Raw genomic sequence first — 22899 nt, 5'->3', positions numbered from 1 at the left:
TAGCCATGTCTGAACTGGGGTGGCAGAGTGGGCTAAAGAACGGTGATGGATCAAACCCAGATCTTTTGACTGGGTGTGAGTGTTTGATTGGTTCTGATGCTCCGTCCATCACCACCCCCTTTTGTACCGCTTTGGCCGCCATAAGTGTGGCAGGGTATGCTCAGATGTGAGTCCCTTGCTCACTTTGCCACTGGATTCGGGAAAGCCGGGCTGAAGACGGCTGGAATGCCAGAAACCGGTCCTCGGAAGCTTGTTTCCGGTCCAGGGAAGGCATGGCTTGGCAGTTCGGGCTGGACTGTTCCCATGCGGCACAGGGTCAGACTGATTTGCATATAGCCATGTCTGAACTGGGGTGGCAGAGTGAGCTAAAGAACGGTGATGGATCAAACCCAGATCTTTTGACTGGGTGTGAGTGTTTGATTGGTTCTGATGCTCTGTCCATCACCACCCCCTTTTGTACCGCTTTGGCTGCCATAAGTGTGGCAGGGTATGCTCAGACGTGAGTCCCTTGCTCACTTTGCCACTGGATTCGGGCAAGCCGGGCTGAAGACGGCTGGAATGCACGAAACCGGTGCTCGGAAGCTTGTTTCCGGTCCAGGGAAGGCATGGCTTGGCAGTTCGGGCTGGACTGTTCCCATGAGGCACAGGGTCAGACTGATTTGCATATAGCCATGTCTGAACTGGGATGGCAGAGTGGGCTAAAGAACGGTGATGGATCAAACCCAGATCTTTTGACTGGGTGTGAGTGTTTGATTGGTTCTGATGCTCCGTCCATCACCACCCCCTTTTGTACCGCTTTGGCCGCCATAAGTGTGGCAGGGTATGCTCAGACGTGAGTCCCTTGCTAGCTTTGCCACTGGATTCGGGCAAGCCGGGCTGAAGACGGCTGGAATGCCAGAAACCGGTCCTCGGAAGCTTGTTCCTGGTCCAGGGAAGGCATGGCTTGGCAGTTCGGGCTGGACTGTTACCATGAGGCACAGGGTCAGACTGATTTGCATATAGCCATGTCTGAACTGGGGTGGCAGAGTGGGCTAAAGAACGGTGATGGATCAAACCCAGATCTTTTAACTGGGTGTGAGTGTTTGATTGGTTCTGATGCTCCGTCCATCACCACCCCTTTTTGTACCGCTTTGGCCGCCATAAGTGTGGCAGGGTATGCTCAGACGTGGGTCCCTTGCTCACTTTGCCACTGGATTCGGGCAAGCCGGGCTGAAGACGGCTGGAATGCCAGAAACCGGTCCTCGGAAGTTTTTTCCGGTCCAGGGAAGACATGGCTTGGCAGTTTGGGCTGGACTGTTCCCATGAGAGACTGATTTGCATATAGCCATGTCTGAACTGGGGTGGCAGAGTGGGCTAAAGAACGGTGATGGATCAAACCCAGATCTTTTGACTGGGTGTGAGTGTTTGATTGGTTCTGATGCTCCGTCCATCACCACCCCCTTTTGTACCGCTTTGGCCGCCATAAGTGTGGCAGGGTATGCTCAGATGTGAGTCCCTTGCTCACTTTGCCACTGGATTCGGGCAAGCCGGGCTGAAGACGGCTGGAATGCCAGAAACCGGTCCTAGGAAGCTTGTTTCCGGTCCAGGGAAGGCATGGCTTGGCAGTTCGGGCTGGACTGTTCCCATGAGGCACAGGGTCAGACTGATTTGCATATAGCCATGTCTGAACTGGGGTGGCAGAGTGGGCTAAAGAACGGTGATGGATCAAACCCAGGTCTTTTTACTGGGTGTGAGTGTTTGATTGGTTCTGATGCTCCGTCCATCACCACCCCCTTTTGTACCGCTTTGGCCGCCATAAGTGTGGCAGGGTATGCTCAGACATGAGTTCCTTGCTCACTTTGCCACTGGATTCGGGCAAGCCGGGCTGAAGACGGCTGGAATGCCAGAAACCGGTCCTCGGAAGCTTGTTTCTGGTCCAGGGAAGGCATGGCTTGACAGTTCGGGGCGGACTGTTCCCATGAGGCACAGGGTCAGACAGATTTGCATATAGCCATGTCTGAACTGGGGTGGCAGAGTGGGCTAAAGAACGGTGATGGATCAAACCCAGATCTTTTGACTGGGTGTGAGTGTTTGATTGGTTCTGATGCTCCGTCCATCTCCACCCCCTTTTGTACCGCTTTGGCCGCCATAAGTGTGGCAGGGTATGCTCAGACGTGAGTCCCTTGCTAGTTTTGCCACTGGATTTGGGCAAGCCGGGCTGAAGACGGCTGGAATGCCAGAAACCAGTCCTCGGAAGCTTGTTTCTGGTCCAGGGAAGGCATGGCTTGGCAGTTCGGGCTGGACTGTTCCCATGCGGCACAGGGTCAGACTGATTTGCATATAGCCATGTCTGAACTGGGGTGGCAGAGTGAGCTAAAGAACGGTGATGGATCAAACCCAGATCTTTTGACTGGGTGTGAGTGTTTGATTGGTTCTGATGCTCTGTCCATCACCACCCCCTTTTGTACCGCTTTGGCTGCCATAAGTGTGGCAGGGTATGCTCAGACGTGAGTCCCTTGCTCACTTTGCCACTGGATTCGGGAAAGCCGGGCTGAAGACGGCTGGAATGCCAGAAACCGGTCCTCGGAAGCTTGTTTCCGGTCCAGGGAAGGCATGGCTTGGCAGTTTGGGCTGGACTGTTCCCATGCGGCACAGGGTCAGACTGATTTGCATATAGCCATGTCTGAACTGGGGTGGCAGAGTGAGCTAAAGAACGGTGATGGATCAAACCCAGATCTTTTGACTGGGTGTGAGTGTTTGATTGGTTCTGATGCTCTGTCCATCACCACCCCCTTTTGTACCGCTTTGGCTGACATAAGTGTGGCAGGGTATGCTCAGACGTGAGTCCCTTGCTCACTTTGCCACTGGATTCGGGCAAGCCGGGCTGAAGACGGCTGGAATGCACGAAACCGGTGCTCGGAAGCTTGTTTCCGGTCCAGGGAAGGCATGGCTTGGCAGTTCGGGCTGGACTGTTCCCATGAGGCACAGGGTCAGACTGATTTGCATATAGCCATGTCTGAACTGGGATGGCAGAGTGGGCTAAAGAACGGTGATGGATCAAACCCAGATCTTTTGACTGGGTGTGAGTGTTTGATTGGTTCTGATGCTCCGTCCATCACCACCCCCTTTTGTACCGCTTTGGCCGCCATAAGTGTGGCAGGGTATGCTCAGACGTGAGTCCCTTGCTAGCTTTGCCACTGGATTCGGGCAAGCCGGGCTGAAGACGGCTGGAATGCCAGAAACCGGTCCTCGGAAGCTTGTTCCTGGTCCAGGGAAGGCATGGCTTGGCAGTTCGGGCTGGACTGTTACCATGAGGCACAGGGTCAGACTGATTTGCATATAGCCATGTCTGAACTGGGGTGGCAGAGTGGGCTAAAGAACGGTGATGGATCAAACCCAGATCTTTTAACTGGGTGTGAGTGTTTGATTGGTTCTGATGCTCCGTCCATCACCACCCCTTTTTGTACCGCTTTGGCCGCCATAAGTGTGGCAGGGTATGCTCAGACGTGGGTCCCTTGCTCACTTTGCCACTGGATTCGGGCAAGCCGGGCTGAAGACGGCTGGAATGCCAGAAACCGGTCCTCGGAAGTTTTTTCCGGTCCAGGGAAGACATGGCTTGGCAGTTTGGGCTGGACTGTTCCCATGAGAGACTGATTTGCATATAGCCATGTCTGAACTGGGGTGGCAGAGTGGGCTAAAGAACGGTGATGGATCAAACCCAGATCTTTTGACTGGGTGTGAGTGTTTGATTGGTTCTGATGCTCCGTCCATCACCACCCCCTTTTGTACCGCTTTGGCCGCCATAAGTGTGGCAGGGTATGCTCAGATGTGAGTCCCTTGCTCACTTTGCCACTGGATTCGGGCAAGCCGGGCTGAAGACGGCTAGAATGCCAGAAACCGGTCCTAGGAAGCTTGTTTCCGGTCCAGGGAAGGCATGGCTTGGCAGTTCGGGCTGGACTGTTCCCATGAGGCACAGGGTCAGACTGATTTGCATATAGCCATGTCTGAACTGGGGTGGCAGAGTGGGCTAAAGAACGGTGATGGATCAAACCCAGGTCTTTTTACTGGGTGTGAGTGTTTGATTGGTTCTGATGCTCCGTCCATCACCACCCCCTTTTGTACCGCTTTGGCCGCCATAAGTGTGGCAGGGTATGCTCAGACATGAGTTCCTTGCTCACTTTGCCACTGGATTCGGGCAAGCCGGGCTGAAGACGGCTGGAATGCCAGAAACCGGTCCTCGGAAGCTTGTTTCTGGTCCAGGGAAGGCATGGCTTGACAGTTCGGGGCGGACTGTTCCCATGAGGCACAGGGTCAGACAGATTTGCATATAGCCATGTCTGAACTGGGGTGGCAGAGTGGGCTAAAGAACGGTGATGGATCAAACCCAGATCTTTTGACTGGGTGTGAGTGTTTGATTGGTTCTGATGCTCCGTCCATCTCCACCCCCTTTTGTACCGCTTTGGCCGCCATAAGTGTGGCAGGGTATGCTCAGACGTGAGTCCCTTGCTAGTTTTGCCACTGGATTTGGGCAAGCCGGGCTGAAGACGGCTGGAATGCCAGAAACCAGTCCTCGGAAGCTTGTTTCTGGTCCAGGGAAGGCATGGCTTGGCAGTTCGGGCTGGACTGTTACCATGAGGCACAGGGTCAGACTAATTTGCATATAGCCATGTCTGAACTGGGGTGGCAGAGTGGGCTAAAGAAAGGTGATGGATCAAACCCAGATCTTTTAACTGGGTGTGAGTGTTTGATTGGTTCTGATGCTCCGTCCATCACCACCCCCTTTTGTACCGCTTTGGCCGCCATAAGTGTGGCAGGGTATGCTCAGACGTGAGTCCCTTGCTCACTTTGCCACTGGATTCGGGCAAGCCGGGCTGAAGACGGCTGGAATGCCAGAAACCGGTCCTCGGAAGTTGTTTCCGGTCCAGGGAAGACATGGCTTGGCAGTTTGGGCTGGACTGTTCCCATGAGAGACTGATTTGCATATAGTCATGTCTGAACTGGGGTGGCAGAGTGGGCTAAAGAACGGTGATGGATCAAACCCAGATCTTTTGACTGGGTGTGAGTGTTTGATTGGTTCTGATGCTCCGTCCATCACCACCCCCTTTTGTACCGCTTTGGCCGCCATAAGTGTGGCAGGGTATGCTCAGATGTGAGTCCCTTGCTCACTTTGCCACTGGATTCGGGAAAGCCGGGCTGAAGACGGCTGGAATGCCAGAAACCGGTCCTAGGAAGCTTGTTTCCGGTCCAGGGAAGGCATGGCTTGGCAGTTCGGGCTGGACTGTTCCCATGAGGCACAGGGTCAGACTGATTTGCATATAGCCATGTCTGAACTGGGGTGGCAGAGTGGGCTAAAGAACGGTGATGGATCAAACCCAGGTCTTTTTACTGGGTGTGAGTGTTTGATTGGTTCTGATGCTCCGTCCATCACCACCCCCTTTTGTACCGCTTTGGCCGCCATAAGTGTGGCAGGGTATGCTCAGACGTGAGTTCCTTGCTCACTTTGCCACTGGATTCGGGCAAGCCGGGATGAAGACGGCTGGAATGCCAGAAACCGGTCCTCGGAAGCTTGTTTCTGGTCCAGGGAAGGCATGGCTTGGCAGTTCGGGCCGGACTGTTCACATGAGACACAGGGTCAGACTGATTTGCATATAGCCATGTCTGAACTGGGGTGGCAGAGTGGGCTAAAGAACGGTGATGGATCAAACCCAGATCTTTTGACTGGGTGTGAGTGTTTGATTGGTTCTGATGCTCCGTCCATCACCACCCCCCTTTTGTACCGCTTTGGCCGCCATAAGTGTGGCAGGGTATGCTCAGACGTCAGTCCCTTGCTCACTTTTCCACTGGATTCGGGCAAGCCGGGCTGAAGATGGCTGGAATGCCAGAAACCGGTCCTCAGAAGCTTGTTTCCGGTCCAGGGAAGGCATGGCTTGGCAGTTCGGGCCGGACTGTTCCCATGAGGCACAGGGTCAGACTGATTTGCATATAGCCATGTCTGAACTGGGGTGGCAGAGTGGGCTAAAGAACGGTGATGGATCAAACCCAGATCTTTTGACTGGGTGTGAGTGTGTGATTGGTTCTGATGCTCCGTCCATCACCACCCCCCTTTTGTACCGCTTTGGCCGCCATAAGTGTGGCAGGGTATGCTCAGACGTCAGTCCCTTGCTCACTTTTCCACTGGATTCGGGCAAGCCGGGCTGAAGATGGCTGGAATGCCAGAAACCGGTCCTCAGAAGCTTGTTTCCGGTCCAGGGAAGGCATGGCTTGGCAGTTCAGGCTGGACTGTTCCCATGAGGCACAGAGTCAGACTGATTTGCATATAGCCATGTCTGAACTGGGGTGGCAGAGTGGGATAAAGAACGGTGATGGATCAAACCCAGATCTTTTGACTGGGTGTGAGTGTTTGATTGGTTCTGATGCTCCGTCCATCACCACCCCCTTTTGTACCACTTTGGCCGCCATAAGTGTGGCAGGGTATGCTCAGACGTGAGTCCCTTGCTCACTTTGCCACTGGATTCGGGCAAGCCGGGCTGAAGACGGCTGGAATGCCAGAAACCTGTCCTCGGAAGCTTGTTTCTGGTCCAGGGAAGGCATGGCTTGGCAGTTCGGGCTGGACTGTTCCCATGAGGCACAGGGTCAGACTGATTTGCATATAGCCATGTCTGAACTGGGGTGGCAGAGTGGGCTAAAGAACGGTGATGGATCAAACCCAGATCTTTTAACTGGGTGTGAGTGTTTGATTGGTTCTGATGCTCCGTCCATCACCACCCCCTTTTGTACCGATTTGGCCACCATAAGTGTGGCAGGGTATGCTCAGACGTGAGTCCCTTGCTCACTTTGCCACTGGATTCGGGCAAGCTGGGCTGAAGACGGCTGGAATGCCAGAAACCGGTCCTCGGAAGTTGTTTCCGGTCCAGAGAAGGCATGGCTTGGCAGTTTGGGCTGGACTGTTCCCATGAGAGACTGATTTGCATATAGCCATGTCTGAACTGGGGTGGCAGAGTGGGCTAAAGAACGGTGATGGATCAAACCCAGATCTTTTGACTGGGTGTGAGTGTTTGATTGGTTCTGATGCTCCGTCCATCACCACCCCCTTTTGTACCGATTTGGCCACCATAAGTGTGGCAGGGTATGCTCAGACGTGAGTCCCTTGCTCACTTTGCCACTGGATTCGGGCAAGCCGGGCTGAAGACGGCTGGAATGCCAGAAACTGGTCCTCAGAAGCTTGTTTCTGGTCCAGGGAAGGCATGGCTTGGCAGTTCGGGCCGGACTGTTCACATGAGGCACAGGGTCAGACTGATTTGCATATAGCCATGTCTGAACTGGGGTGGCAGAGTGGGCTAAAGAACGGTGATGGATCAAACCCAGATCTTTTAACTGGGTGTGAGTGTTTGATTGGTTCTGAGGCTCCGTCCATCACCACCCCCTTTTGTACCGATTTGGCCACCATAAGTGTGGCAGGGTATGCTCAGACGTGAGTCCCTTGCTCACTTTGCCACTGGATTCGGGCAAGCTGGGCTGAAGACGGCTGGAATGCCAGAAACCGGTCCTCGGAAGTTGTTTCCGGTCCAGAGAAGGCATGGCTTGGCAGTTTGGGCTGGACTGTTCCCATGAGAGACTGATTTGCATATAGCCATGTCTGAACTGGGGTGGCAGAGTGGGCTAAAGAACGGTGATGGATCAAACCCAGATCTTTTGACTGGGTGTGAGTGTTTGATTGGTTCTGATGCTCCGTCCATCACCACCCCCTTTTGTACCGCTTTGGCCGCCATAAGTGTGGCAGGGTATGCTCAGATGTGACTCCCTTGCTCACTTTGCCCTGGATTCAGGCAAGCCGGGCAAAAGACGGCTGGAATGCCAGAAACCGGTCCTCGGAAGCTTGTTTCCGGTCCAGGGAAGGCATGGCTTGGCAGTTCGGGCTGGACTGTTCCCATGAGGCACAGGGTCAGACGGATTTGCATATAGCCATGTCTGAACTGGGGTGGCAGAGTGAGCTAAAGAACGGTGATGGATCAAACCCAGTTCTTTTGACTGGGTGTGAGTGTTTGATTGGTTCTGATGCTCTGTCCATCACCACCCCCTTTTGTACCGCTTTGGCTGCCATAAGTGTGGCAGGGTATGCATAGACGTGAGTCCCTTGCTCACTTTGCCACTGGATTCGGGCAAGCCGGGCTGAAGACGGCTGGAATGCCAGAAACTGGTCCTCGGAAGCTTGTTTCCGGTCCAGGGAAGGCATGGCTTGGCAGTTAGGGCTGGACTGTTCCCATGAGGCACAGGGTCAGACTGATTTGCATATAGCCATGTCTGAACTGGGGTGGCAGAGTGGGCTAAAGAACGGTGATGGATCAAACCCAGATCTTTCTACTGGGTGTGAGTGTTTGATTGGTTCTGATGCTCCGTCCATCACCACCCCCTTTTGTACCACTTTGGCCGCCATAAGTGTGGCAGGGTATGCTCAGACGTGAGTCCCTTGCTCACTTTGCCACTGGACTCGGGCAAGCCGGGCTGAAGATGGCTGGAATGCCAGAAACCGGTCCTCGGAAGCTTGTTTCCGGTCCAGGGAAGGCATGGCTTGGCAGTTCGGGCCGGACTGTTCCCATGAGGCACAGGGTCAGACTGATTTGCATATAGCCATGTCTGAACTGGGGTGGCAGAGTGGGCTAAAGAACGGTGATGGATCAAACCCAGATCTTTTGACTGGGTGTGAGTGTTTGATTGGTTCTGATGCTACGTCCATCACCACCCCCCTTTTATACCGCTTTGGCTGCCATAAGTGTGGCAGGGTATGCTCAGACGTGAGTTCCTTGCTCACTTTTCCACTGGATTCGGGCAAGCCGGGCTGAAGACGGCTGGAATGCCAGAAACCGGTCCTCGGAAGCTTGTTTCCGGTCCAGGGAAGGCATGGCTTGGCAGTTCAGGCTGGACTGTTCCCATGAGGCACAGGGTCAGACTGATTTGCATAAAGCCATGTCTGAACTGGGGTGGCAGAGTGGGATAAAGAACGGTGATGGATCAAACCCAGAATTTTTGACTGGGTGTGAGTGTTTGGTTGGTTGTGATGCTCCGTCCATCACCACCCCCTTTTGTACCGCTTTGGCTGCCATAAGTGTGGCAGGGTATGCTCAGACGTGAGTCCCTTGCTCACTTTGCCACTGGATTCGGGCAAGCCGGGCTGAAGACGGCTGGAATGCCAGAAACCTGTCCTCGGAAGCTTGTTTCCGGTCCAGGGAAGGCATGGCTTGGCAGTTCGGGCTGGACTGTTCCCATGAGGCACAGGGTCAGACTGATTTGCATATAGCCTTGTCTGAACTGGGGTGGCAGAGTGGGCTAAAGAACGGTGATGGATCAAACCCAGATCTTTTGACTGGGTGTGAGTGTTTGATTGGTTCTGATGCTCCGTCCATCACCAACACCTTTTGTACCGCTTTGGCCACCATAAGTGTGGCAGGGTATGCTCACACGTTAGTCCCTTGCTCACTTTGCCACTGGATTCGGGCAAGCCAGGCTGAAGACAGCTGGAATGCCAGAAACCAGTCCTCGAAAGCTTGTTTCCGGTCCAGGGAAGGCATGGCTTGGCAGTTCGGGCTGGACTGTTCCCATGAGGCACAGGGTCAGACTGATTTGCATATAGCCATGTCTGAACTGGGGTGGCAGAGTGGGCTAAAGAATGGTGATGGATCAAACCCAGATCTTTTAACTGGGTGTGAGTGTTTGATTGGTTCTGATGCTCCGTCCATCACCACCCCCTTTTGTACCGATTTGGCCACCATAAGTGTGGCAGGGTATGCTCAGACGTGAGTCCCTTGCTCACTTTGCCACTGGATTCGGGCAAGCCGGGCTAAAGACGGCTGGAATGCCAGAAACCGGTCCTCGGAAGTTGTTTCCGGTCCAGAGAAGGCATGGCTTGGCAGTTTGGGCTGGACTGTTCCCATGAGAGACTGATTTGCATATAGCCATGTCTGAACTGGGGTGGCAGAGTGGGCTAAAGAACGGTGATGGATCAAACCCAGATCTTTTGACTGGGTGTGAGTGTTTGATTGGTTCTGATGCTCCGTCCATCACCACCCCCTTTTGTACCGCTTTGGCCGCCATAAGTGTGGCAGGGTATGCTCAGATGTGAGTCCCTTGCTCACTTTGCCACTGGATTCGGGAAAGCCGGGCTGAAGACGGCTGGAATGCCAGAAACCGGTCCTCGGAAGCTTGTTTCCGGTCCAGGGAAGGCATGGCTTGGCAGTTCGGGCTGGACTGTTCCCATGCGGCACAGGGTCAGACTGATTTGCATATAGCCATGTCTGAACTGGGGTGGCAGAGTGAGCTAAAGAACGGTGATGGATCAAACCCAGATCTTTTGACTGGGTGTGAGTGTTTGATTGGTTCTGATGCTCTGTCCATCACCACCCCCTTTTGTACCGCTTTGGCTGCCATAAGTGTGGCAGGGTATGCTCAGACGTGAGTCCCTTGCTCACTTTGCCACTGGATTCGGGCAAGCCGGGCTGAAGACGGCTGGAATGCACGAAACCGGTGCTCGGAAGCTTGTTTCCGGTCCAGGGAAGGCATGGCTTGGCAGTTCGGGCTGGACTGTTCCCATGAGGCACAGGGTCAGACTGATTTGCATATAGCCATGTCTGAACTGGGATGGCAGAGTGGGCTAAAGAACGGTGATGGATCAAACCCAGATCTTTTGACTGGGTGTGAGTGTTTGATTGGTTCTGATGCTCCGTCCATCACCACCCCCTTTTGTACCGCTTTGGCCGCCATAAGTGTGGCAGGGTATGCTCAGACGTGAGTCCCTTGCTAGCTTTGCCACTGGATTCGGGCAAGCCGGGCTGAAGACGGCTGGAATGCCAGAAACCGGTCCTCGGAAGCTTGTTCCTGGTCCAGGGAAGGCATGGCTTGGCAGTTCGGGCTGGACTGTTACCATGAGGCACAGGGTCAGACTGATTTGCATATAGCCATGTCTGAACTGGGGTGGCAGAGTGGGCTAAAGAACGGTGATGGATCAAACCCAGATCTTTTAACTGGGTGTGAGTGTTTGATTGGTTCTGATGCTCCGTCCATCACCACCCCTTTTTGTACCGCTTTGGCCGCCATAAGTGTGGCAGGGTATGCTCAGACGTGGGTCCCTTGCTCACTTTGCCACTGGATTCGGGCAAGCCGGGCTGAAAACGGCTGGAATGCCAGAAACCGGTCCTCGGAAGTTTTTTCCGGTCCAGGGAAGACATGGCTTGGCAGTTTGGGCTGGACTGTTCCCATGAGAGACTGATTTGCATATAGCCATGTCTGAACTGGGGTGGCAGAGTGGGCTAAAGAACGGTGATGGATCAAACCCAGATCTTTTGACTGGGTGTGAGTGTTTGATTGGTTCTGATGCTCCGTCCATCACCACCCCCTTTTGTACCGCTTTGGCCGCCATAAGTGTGGCAGGGTATGCTCAGATGTGAGTCCCTTGCTCACTTTGCCACTGGATTCGGGCAAGCCGGGCTGAAGACGGCTGGAATGCCAGAAACCGGTCCTAGGAAGCTTGTTTCCGGTCCAGGGAAGGCATGGCTTGGCAGTTCGGGCTGGACTGTTCCCATGAGGCACAGGGTCAGACTGATTTGCATATAGCCATGTCTGAACTGGGGTGGCAGAGTGGGCTAAAGAACGGTGATGGATCAAACCCAGGTCTTTTTACTGGGTGTGAGTGTTTGATTGGTTCTGATGCTCCGTCCATCACCACCCCCTTTTGTACCGCTTTGGCCGCCATAAGTGTGGCAGGGTATGCTCAGACATGAGTTCCTTGCTCACTTTGCCACTGGAGTCGGGCAAGCCGGGCTGAAGACGGCTGGAATGCCAGAAACCGGTCCTCGGAAGCTTGTTTCTGGTCCAGGGAAGGCATGGCTTGACAGTTCGGGGCGGACTGTTCCCATGAGGCACAGGGTCAGACAGATTTGCATATAGCCATGTCTGAACTGGGGTGGCAGAGTGGGCTAAAGAACGGTGATGGATCAAACCCAGATCTTTTGACTGGGTGTGAGTGTTTGATTGGTTCTGATGCTCCGTCCATCTCCACCCCCTTTTGTACCGCTTTGGCCGCCATAAGTGTGGCAGGGTATGCTCAGACGTGAGTCCCTTGCTAGTTTTGCCACTGGATTTGGGCAAGCCGGGCTGAAGACGGCTGGAATGCCAGAAACCAGTCCTCGGAAGCTTGTTTCTGGTCCAGGGAAGGCATGGCTTGGCAGTTCGGGCTGGACTGTTCCCATGCGGCACAGGGTCAGACTGATTTGCATATAGCCATGTCTGAACTGGGGTGGCAGAGTGAGCTAAAGAACGGTGATGGATCAAACCCAGATCTTTTGACTGGGTGTGAGTGTTTGATTGGTTCTGATGCTCTGTCCATCACCACCCCCTTTTGTACCGCTTTGGCTGCCATAAGTGTGGCAGGGTATGCTCAGACGTGAGTCCCTTGCTCACTTTGCCACTGGATTCGGGAAAGCCGGGCTGAAGACGGCTGGAATGCCAGAAACCGGTCCTCGGAAGCTTGTTTCCGGTCCAGGGAAGGCATGGCTTGGCAGTTCGGGCTGGACTGTTCCCATGCGGCACAGGGTCAGACTGATTTGCATATAGCCATGTCTGAACTGGGGTGGCAGAGTGAGCTAAAGAACGGTGATGGATCAAACCCAGATCTTTTGACTGGGTGTGAGTGTTTGATTGGTTCTGATGCTCTGTCCATCACCACCCCCTTTTGTACCGCTTTGGCTGCCATAAGTGTGGCAGGGTATGCTCAGACGTGAGTCCCTTGCTCACTTTGCCACTGGATTCGGGCAAGCCGGGCTGAAGACGGCTGGAATGCACGAAACCGGTGCTCCGAAGCTTGTTTCCGGTCCAGGGAAGGCATGGCTTGGCAGTTCGGGCTGGACTGTTCCCATGAGGCACAGGGTCAGACTGATTTGCATATAGCCATGTCTGAACTGGGATGGCAGAGTGGGCTAAAGAACGGTGATGGATCAAACCCAGATCTTTTGACTGGGTGTGAGTGTTTGATTGGTTCTGATGCTCCGTCCATCACCACCCCCTTTTGTACCGCTTTGGCCGCCATAAGTGTGGCAGGGTATGCTCAGACGTGAGTCCCTTGCTAGCTTTGCCACTGGATTCGGGCAAGCCGGGCTGAAGACGGCTGGAATGCCAGAAACCGGTCCTCGGAAGCTTGTTCCTGGTCCAGGGAAGGCATGGCTTGGCAGTTCGGGCTGGACTGTTACCATGAGGCACAGGGTCAGACTGATTTGCATATAGCCATGTCTGAACTGGGGTGGCAGAGTGGGCTAAAGAACGGTGATGGATCAAACCCAGATCTTTTAACTGGGTGTGAGTGTTTGATTGGTTCTGATGCTCCGTCCATCACCACCCCTTTTTGTACCGCTTTGGCCGCCATAAGTGTGGCAGGGTATGCTCAGACGTGGGTCCCTTGCTCACTTTGCCACTGGATTCGGGCAAGCCGGGCTGAAGACGGCTGGAATGCCAGAAACCGGTCCTCGGAAGTTTTTTCCGGTCCAGGGAAGACATGGCTTGGCAGTTTGGGCTGGACTGTTCCCATGAGAGACTGATTTGCATATAGCCATGTCTGAACTGGGGTGGCAGAGTGGGCTAAAGAACGGTGATGGATCAAACCCAGATCTTTTGACTGGGTGTGAGTGTTTGATTGGTTCTGATGCTCCGTCCATCACCACCCCCTTTTGTACCGCTTTGGCCGCCATAAGTGTGGCAGGGTATGCTCAGATGTGAGTCCCTTGCTCACTTTGCCACTGGATTCGGGCAAGCCGGGCTGAAGACGGCTGGAATGCCAGAAACCGGTCCTAGGAAGCTTGTTTCCGGTCCAGGGAAGGCATGGCTTGGCAGTTCGGGCTGGACTGTTCCCATGAGGCACAGGGTCAGACTGATTTGCATATAGCCATGTCTGAACTGGGGTGGCAGAGTGGGCTAAAGAACGGTGATGGATCAAACCCAGGTCTTTTTACTGGGTGTGAGTGTTTGATTGGTTCTGATGCTCCGTCCATCACCACCCCCTTTTGTACCGCTTTGGCCGCCATAAGTGTGGCAGGGTATGCTCAGACATGAGTTCCTTGCTCACTTTGCCACTGGATTCGGGCAAGCCGGGCTGAAGACGGCTGGAATGCCAGAAACCGGTCCTCGGAAGCTTGTTTCTGGTCCAGGGAAGGCATGGCTTGACAGTTCGGGGCGGACTGTTCCCATGAGGCACAGGGTCAGACAGATTTGCATATAGCCATGTCTGAACTGGGGTGGCAGAGTGGGCTAAAGAACGGTGATGGATCAAACCCAGATCTTTTGACTGGGTGTGAGTGTTTGATTGGTTCTGATGCTCCGTCCATCTCCATCCCCTTTTGTACCGCTTTGGCCGCCATAAGTGTGGCAGGGTATGCTCAGACGTGAGTCCCTTGCTAGTTTTGCCACTGGATTTGGGCAAGCCGGGCTGAAGACGGCTGGAATGCCAGAAACCAGTCCTCGGAAGCTTGTTTCTGGTCCAGGGAAGGCATGGCTTGGCAGTTCGGGCTGGACTGTTACCATGAGGCACAGGGTCAGACTAATTTGCATATAGCCATGTCTGAACTGGGGTGGCAGAGTGGGCTAAAGAAAGGTGATGGATCAAACCCAGATCTTTTAACTGGGTGTGAGTGTTTGATTGGTTCTGATGCTCCGTCCATCACCACCCCCTTTTGTACCGCTTTGGCCGCCATAAGTGTGGCAGGGTATGCTCAGACGTGAGTCCCTTGCTCACTTTGCCACTGGATTCGGGCAAGCCGGGCTGAAGACGGCTGGAATGCCAGAAACCGGTCCTCGGAAGTTGTTTCCGGTCCAGGGAAGACATGGCTTGGCAGTTTGGGCTGGACTGTTCCCATGAGAGACTGATTTGCATATAGTCATGTCTGAACTGGGGTGGCAGAGTGGGATAAAGAACGGTGATGGATCAAACCCAGATCTTTTGACTGGGTGTGAGTGTTTGATTGGTTCTGATGCTCCGTCCATCACCACCCCCTTTTGTACCGCTTTGGCCGCCATAAGTGTGGCAGGGTATGCTCAGATGTGAGTCCCTTGCTCACTTTGCCACTGGATTCGGGAAAGCCGGGCTGAAGACGGCTGGAATGCCAGAAACCGGTCCTAGGAAGCTTGTTTCCGGTCCAGGGAAGGCATGGCTTGGCAGTTCGGGCTGGACTGTTCCCACGAGGCACAGGGTCAGACTGATTTGCATATAGCCATGTCTGAACTGGGGTGGCAGAGTGGGCTAAAGAACGGTGATGGATCAAACCCAGGTCTTTTTACTGGGTGTGAGTGTTTGATTGGTTCTGATGCTCCGTCCATCACCACCCCCTTTTGTACCGCTTTGGCCGCCATAAGTGTGGCAGGGTATGCTCAGACGTGAGTTCCTTGCTCACTTTGCCACTGGATTCGGGCAAGCCGGGATGAAGACGGCTGGAATGCCAGAAACCGGTCCTCGGAAGCTTGTTTCTGGTCCAGGGAAGGCATGGCTTGGCAGTTCGGGCCGGACTGTTCACATGAGGCACAGGGTCAGACTGATTTGCATATAGCCATGTCTGAACTGGGGTGGCAGAGTGGGCTAAAGAACGGTGATGGATCAAACCCAGATCTTTTGACTGGGTGTGAGTGTTTGATTGGTTCTGATGCTCCGTCCATCACCACCCCCCTTTTGTACCGCTTTGGCCGCCATAAGTGTGGCAGGGTATGCTCAGACGTCAGTCCCTTGCTCACTTTTCCACTGGATTCGGGCAAGCCGGGCTGAAGATGGCTGGAATGCCAGAAACCGGTCCTCAGAAGCTTGTTTCCGGTCCAGGGAAGGCATGGCTTGGCAGTTCAGGCTGGACTGTTCCCATGAGGCACAGGGTCAGACTGATTTGCATATAGCCATGTCTGAACTGGGGTGGCAGAATGGGATAAAGAACGGTGATGGATCAAACCCAGATCTTTTGACTGGGTGTGAGTGTTTGATTGGTTCTGATGCTCCGTCCATCACCACCCCCTTTTGTACCACTTTGGCCGCCATAAGTGTCGCAGGGTATGCTCAGACGTGAGTCCCTTGCTCACTTTGCCACTGGACTCGGGCAAGCCGGGCTGAAGATGGCTGGAATGCCAGAAACCGGTCCTCGGAAGCTTGTTTCCGGTCCAGGAAAGGCATGGCTTGGCAGTTCGGGCTGGACTGTTCCCATGAGGCACAGGGTCAGACTGATTTGCATATAGCCATGTCTGAACTTGGGTGGTAGAGTGGGATAAAGAACGGTGATGGATCAAACCCAGATCTTTTGACTGGGTGTGAGTGTTTGATTGGTCCTGATGCTCCGTCCATCACCACCCCCCTTTTGTACCGCTTTGGCCGCCATAAGTGTGGCAGGGTATGCTCAGACGTGAGTCCCTTGCTCACTTTGCCACTGGATTCGGGCAAGCCGGGCTGAAGACGGCTGGAATGCCAGAAACCTGTCCTCGGAAGCTTGTTTCCGGTCCAGGGAAGGCATGGCTTGGCAGTTCGGGCTGGACTGTTCCCATGAGGCACAGGGTCAGACTGATTTGCATATAGCCATGTCTGAACTGGGGTGGCAGAGTGGGCTAAAGAACGGTGATGGATCAAACTCAGATCTTTTGACTGGGTGTGAGAGTTTGATTGGTTCTGATGCTCCGTCCATCACCAACACCTTGTGTACCGCTTTGGCCGCCATAAGTGTGGCAGGGTATGCTCATACGTTAGTCCCTTGCTCACTTTGCCACTGGATTCGGGCAAGCCAGGCTGAAGACGGCTGGAATGCCAGAAACCGGTCCTCGGAAGCTTGTTTCCGGTCCAGAGAAGCCATGGCTTGGCAGTTCGGGCTGGACTGTTCCCATGAGGCACAGGGTCAGACTGATTTGCATATAGCCATGTCTGAACTGGGGTGGCAGAGTGGGCTAAAGAACGGTGATGGATCAAACCCAGATCTTTTGACTGGGTGTGAGTGTTTGATTGGTTCTGATGCTCCGTCCATCACCACCCCCTTTTGTACCACTTTGGCCGCCATAAGTGTGGCAGGGTATGCTCAGATGTGACTCCCTTGCTCACTTTGCCCTGGATTCGGGCAAGCCGGGCTGAAGACGGCTGGAATGCCAGAAACCGGTCCTCGGAAGCTTGTTTCCGGTCCAGGGAAGGCATGGCTTGGCAGTTCGGGCTGGACTGTTCCCATGAGGCACAGGGTCAGACTGATTTGCATATAGCCATGTCTGAACTGGGGTGGCAGAGTGAGCTAAAGAACGGTGATGGATCAAACCCAGATCTTTTGACTGGGTGTGAGTGTTTGATTGGTTCTGATGCTCTGTCCATCACCACCCCCTTTTGTACCGCTTTGGCTGCCATAAGTGTGGCAGGGTATGCTCAGACGTGAGTCCCTTGCTCACTTTGCCACTGGATTCGGGCAAGCCGGGCTGAAGATGGCTGGAATGCCAGAAACCGGTCCTCGGAAGCTTGTTTCCGGTCCAGGAAAGGCATGGCTTGGCAGTTCGGGCTGGACTGTTCCCATGAGGCACAGGGTCAGACTGATTTGCATATAGCCATGTCTGAACTGGGGTGGCAGAGTGGGCTAAAGAACGGTGATGGATCAAACCCAGATCTTTTGACTGGGTGTGAGTGTTTGATTGGTTCTGATGCTCCGTCCATCACCACCCCCTTTTGTACCGCTTTGGCCGCCATAAGTGTGGCAGGGTATGCTCAGACGTGAGTCCCTTGCTAGCTTTGCCACTGGATTCGGGCAAGCCGGGCTGAAGACGGCTGGAATGCCAGAAACCGGTCCTCGGAAGCTTGTTTCTGGTCCAGGGAAGGCATGGCTTGGCAGTTCGGGCTGGACTGTTACCATGAGGCACAGGGTCAGACTAATTTGCATATAGCCATGTCTGAACTGGGGTGGCAGAGTGGGCTAAAGAAAGGTGATGGATCAAACCCAGATCTTTTAACTGGGTGTGAGTGTTTGATTGGTTCTGATGCTCCGTCCATCACCACCCCCTTTTGTACCGCTTTGGCCGCCATAAGTGTGGCAGGGTATGCTCAGACGTGAGTCCCTTGCTCACTTTGCCACTGGATTCGGGCAAGCCGGGCTGAAGACGGCTGGAATGCCAGAAACCGGTCCTCGGAAGTTGTTTCCGGTCCAGGGAAGACATGGCTTGGCAGTTTGGGCTGGACTGTTCCCATGAGAGACTGATTTGCATATAGTCATGTCTGAACTGGGGTGGCAGAGTGGGCTAAAGAACGGTGATGGATCAAACCCAGATCTTTTGACTGGGTGTGAGTGTTTGATTGGTTCTGATGCTCCGTCCATCACCACCCCCTTTTGTACCGCTTTGGCCGCCATAAGTGTGGCAGGGTATGCTCAGATGTGAGTCCCTTGCTCACTTTGCCACTGGATTCGGGAAAGCCGGGCTGAAGACGGCTGGAATGCCAGAAACCGGTCCTAGGAAGCTTGTTTCCGGTCCAGGGAAGGCATGGCTTGGCAGTTCGGGCTGGACTGTTCCCATGAGGCACAGGGTCAGACTGATTTGCATATAGCCATGTCTGAACTGGGGTGGCAGAGTGGGCTAAAGAACGGTGATGGATCAAACCCAGGTCTTTTTACTGGGTGTGAGTGTTTGATTGGTTCTGATGCTCCGTCCATCACCACCCCCTTTTGTACCACTTTGGCCGCCATAAGTGTGGCAGGGTATGCTCAGATGTGACTCCCTTGCTCACTTTGCCCTGGATTCGGGCAAGCCGGGCTGAAGACGGCTGGAATGCCAGAAACCGGTCCTCGGAAGCTTGTTTCCGGTCCAGGGAAGGCATGGCTTGGCAGTTCGGGCTGGACTGTTCCCATGAGGCACAGGGTCAGACTGATTTGCATATAGCCATGTCTGAACTGGGGTGGCAGAGTGAGCTAAAGAACGGTGATGGATCAAACCCAGATCTTTTGACTGGGTGTGAGTGTTTGATTGGTTCTGATGCTCTGTCCATCACCACCCCCTTTTGTACCGCTTTGGCTGCCATAAGTGTGGCAGGGTATGCTCAGACGTGAGTCCCTTGCTCACTTTGCCACTGGATTCGGGCAAGCCGGGCTGAAGATGGCTGGAATGCCAGAAACCGGTCCTCGGAAGCTTGTTTCCGGTCCAGGAAAGGCATGGCTTGGCAGTTCGGGCTGGACTGTTCCCATGAGGCACAGGGTCAGACTGATTTGCATATAGCCATGTCTGAACTGGGGTGGCAGAGTGGGCTAAAGAACGGTGATGGATCAAACCCAGATCTTTTGACTGGGTGTGAGTGTTTGATTGGTTCTGATGCTCCGTCCATCACCACCCCCTTTTGTACCGCTTTGGCCGCCATAAGTGTGGCAGGGTATGCTCAGACGTGAGTCCCTTGCTAGCTTTGCCACTGGATTCGGGCAAGCCGGGCTGAAGACGGCTGGAATGCCAGAAACCGGTCCTCGGAAGCTTGTTTCTGGTCCAGGGAAGGCATGGCTTGGCAGTTCGGGCTGGACTGTTACCATGAGGCACAGGGTCAGACTAATTTGCATATAGCCATGTCTGAACTGGGGTGGCAGAGTGGGCTAAAGAAAGGTGATGGATCAAACCCAGATCTTTTAACTGGGTGTGAGTGTTTGATTGGTTCTGATGCTCCGTCCATCACCACCCCCTTTTGTACCGCTTTGGCCGCCATAAGTGTGGCAGGGTATGCTCAGACGTGAGTCCCTTGCTCACTTTGCCACTGGATTCGGGCAAGCCGGGCTGAAGACGGCTGGAATGCCAGAAACCGGTCCTCGGAAGTTGTTTCCGGTCCAGGGAAGACATGGCTTGGCAGTTTGGGCTGGACTGTTCCCATGAGAGACTGATTTGCATATAGTCATGTCTGAACTGGGGTGGCAGAGTGGGCTAAAGAACGGTGATGGATCAAACCCAGATCTTTTGACTGGGTGTGAGTGTTTGATTGGTTCTGATGCTCCGTCCATCACCACCCCCTTTTGTACCGCTTTGGCCGCCATAAGTGTGGCAGGGTATGCTCAGATGTGAGTCCCTTGCTCACTTTGCCACTGGATTCGGGAAAGCCGGGCTGAAGACGGCTGGAATGCCAGAAACCGGTCCTAGGAAGCTTGTTTCCGGTCCAGGGAAGGCATGGCTTGGCAGTTCGGGCTGGACTGTTCCCATGAGGCACAGGGTCAGACTGATTTGCATATAGCCATGTCTGAACTGGGGTGGCAGAGTGGGCTAAAGAACGGTGATGGATCAAACCCAGGTCTTTTTACTGGGTGTGAGTGTTTGATTGGTTCTGATGCTCCGTCCATCACCACCCCCTTTTGTACCGCTTTGGCCGCCATAAGTGTGGCAGGGTATGCTCAGACGTGAGTTCCTTGCTCACTTTGCCACTGGATTCGGGCAAGCCGGGATGAAGACGGCTGGAATGCCAGAAACCGGTCCTCGGAAGCTTGTTTCTGGTCCAGGGAAGGCATGGCTTGGCAGTTCGGGCCGGACTGTTCACATGAGGCACAGGGTCAGACTGATTTGCATATAGCCATGTCTGAACTGGGGTGGCAGAGTGGGCTAAAGAACGGTGATGAATCAAACCCAGATCTTTTGACTGGGTGTGAGTGTTTGATTGGTTCTGATGCTCCGTCCATCACCACCCCCCTTTTGTACCGCTTTGGCCGCCATAAGTGTGGCAGGGTATGCTCAGACGTCAGTCCCTTGCTCACTTTTCCACTGGATTCGGGCAAGCCGGGCTGAAGATGGCTGGAATGCCAGAAACCGGTCCTCAGAAGCTTGTTTCCGGTCCAGGGAAGGCATGGCTTGGCAGTTCAGGCTGGACTGTTCCCATGAGGCACAGGGTCAGACTGATTTGCATATAGCCATGTCTGAACTGGGGTGGCAGAATGGGATAAAGAACGGTGATGGATCAAACCCAGATCTTTTGACTGGGTGTGAGTGTTTGATTGGTTCTGATGCTCCGTCCATCACCACCCCCTTTTGTACCACTTTGGCCGCCATAAGTGTCGCAGGGTATGCTCAGACGTGAGTCCCTTGCTCACTTTGCCACTGGACTCGGGCAAGCCGGGCTGAAGATGGCTGGAATGCCAGAAACCGGTCCTCGGAAGCTTGTTTCCGGTCCAGGAAAGGCATGGCTTGGCAGTTCGGGCTGGACTGTTCCCATGAGGCACAGGGTCAGACTGATTTGCATATAGCCATGTCTGAACTTGGGTGGTAGAGTGGGATAAAGAACGGTGATGGATCAAACCCAGATCTTTTGACTGGGTGTGAGTGTTTGATTGGTCCTGATGCTCCGTCCATCACCACCCCCCTTTTGTACCGCTTTGGCCGCCATAAGTGTGGCAGGGTATGCTCAGACGTGAGTCCCTTGCTCACTTTGCCACTGGATTCGGGCAAGCCGGGCTGAAGACGGCTGGAATGCCAGAAACCTGTCCTCGGAAGCTTGTTTCCGGTCCAGGGAAGGCATGGCTTGGCAGTTCGGGCTGGACTGTTCCCATGAGGCACAGGGTCAGACTGATTTGCATATAGCCATGTCTGAACTGGGGTGGCAGAGTGGGCTAAAGAACGGTGATGGATCAAACTCAGATCTTTTGACTGGGTGTGAGAGTTTGATTGGTTCTGATGCTCCGTCCATCACCAACACCTTTTGTACCGCTTTGGCCGCCATAAGTGTGGCAGGGTATGCTCATACGTTAGTCCCTTGCTCACTTTGCCACTGGATTCGGGCAAGCCAGGCTGAAGACGGCTGGAATGCCAGAAACCGGTCCTCGGAAGCTTGTTTCCGGTCCAGAGAAGCCATGGCTTGGCAGTTCGGGCTGGACTGTTCCCATGAGGCACAGGGTCAGACTGATTTGCATATAGCCATGTCTGAACTGGGGTGGCAGAGTGGGCTAAAGAACGGTGATGGATCAAACCCAGATCTTTTGACTGGGTGTGAGTGTTTGATTGGTTCTGATGCTCCGTCCATCACCACCCCCTTTTGTACCACTTTGGCCGCCATAAGTGTGGCAGGGTATGCTCAGATGTGACTCCCTTGCTCACTTTGCCCTGGATTCGGGCAAGCCGGGCTGAAGACGGCTGGAATGCCAGAAACCGGTCCTCGGAAGCTTGTTTCCGGTCCAGGGAAGGCATGGCTTGGCAGTTCGGGCTGGACTGTTCCCATGAGGCACAGGGTCAGACTGATTTGCATATAGCCATGTCTGAACTGGGGTGGCAGAGTGGGATAAAGAACGGTGATGGATCAAACCCAGATCTTTTGACTGGGTGTGAGTGTTTGATTGGTTCTGATGCTCTGTCCATCACCACCCCCTTTTGTACCACTTTGGCCGCCATAAGTGTGGCAGGGTATGCTCAGACGTGAGTCCCTTGCTCACTTTGCCACTGGACTCGGGCAAGCCGGGCTGAAGATGGCTGGAATGCCAGAAACCGGTCCTCGGAAGCTTGTTTCCGGTCCAGGAAAGGCATGGCTTGGCAGTTCGGGCTGGACTGTTCCCATGAGGCACAGGGTCAGACTGATTTGCATATAGCCATGTCTGAACTGGGGTGGTAGAGTGGGATAAAGAACGGTGATGGATCAAACCCAGATCTTTTGACTGGGTGTGAGTGTTTGATTGGTTCTGATGCTCCGTCCATCACCACCCCCCTTTTGTACCGCTTTGGCCGCCATAAGTGTGGCAGGGTATGCTCAGACGTGAGTCCCTTGCTCACTTTGCCACTGGATTCGGGCAAGCCGGGCTGAAGATGGCTGGAATGCCAGAAACCTGTCCTCGGAAGCTTGTTTCCGGTCCAGGGAAGGCATGGCTTGGCAGTTCCGGCTGGACTGTTCCCATGAGGCACAGGGTCAGACTGATTTGCATATAGCCATGTCTGAACTGGGGTGGCAGAGTGGGCTAAAGA

Source organism: Lissotriton helveticus, chromosome 12 (genome assembly GCF_964261635.1).
Source record: "Lissotriton helveticus chromosome 12, aLisHel1.1, whole genome shotgun sequence".
Lineage (NCBI taxonomy): Eukaryota > Metazoa > Chordata > Amphibia > Caudata > Salamandridae > Lissotriton > Lissotriton helveticus.
The sequence above is the reverse complement of the archived record's forward strand: the minus strand, read 5'-3'. Positions refer to the sequence as shown.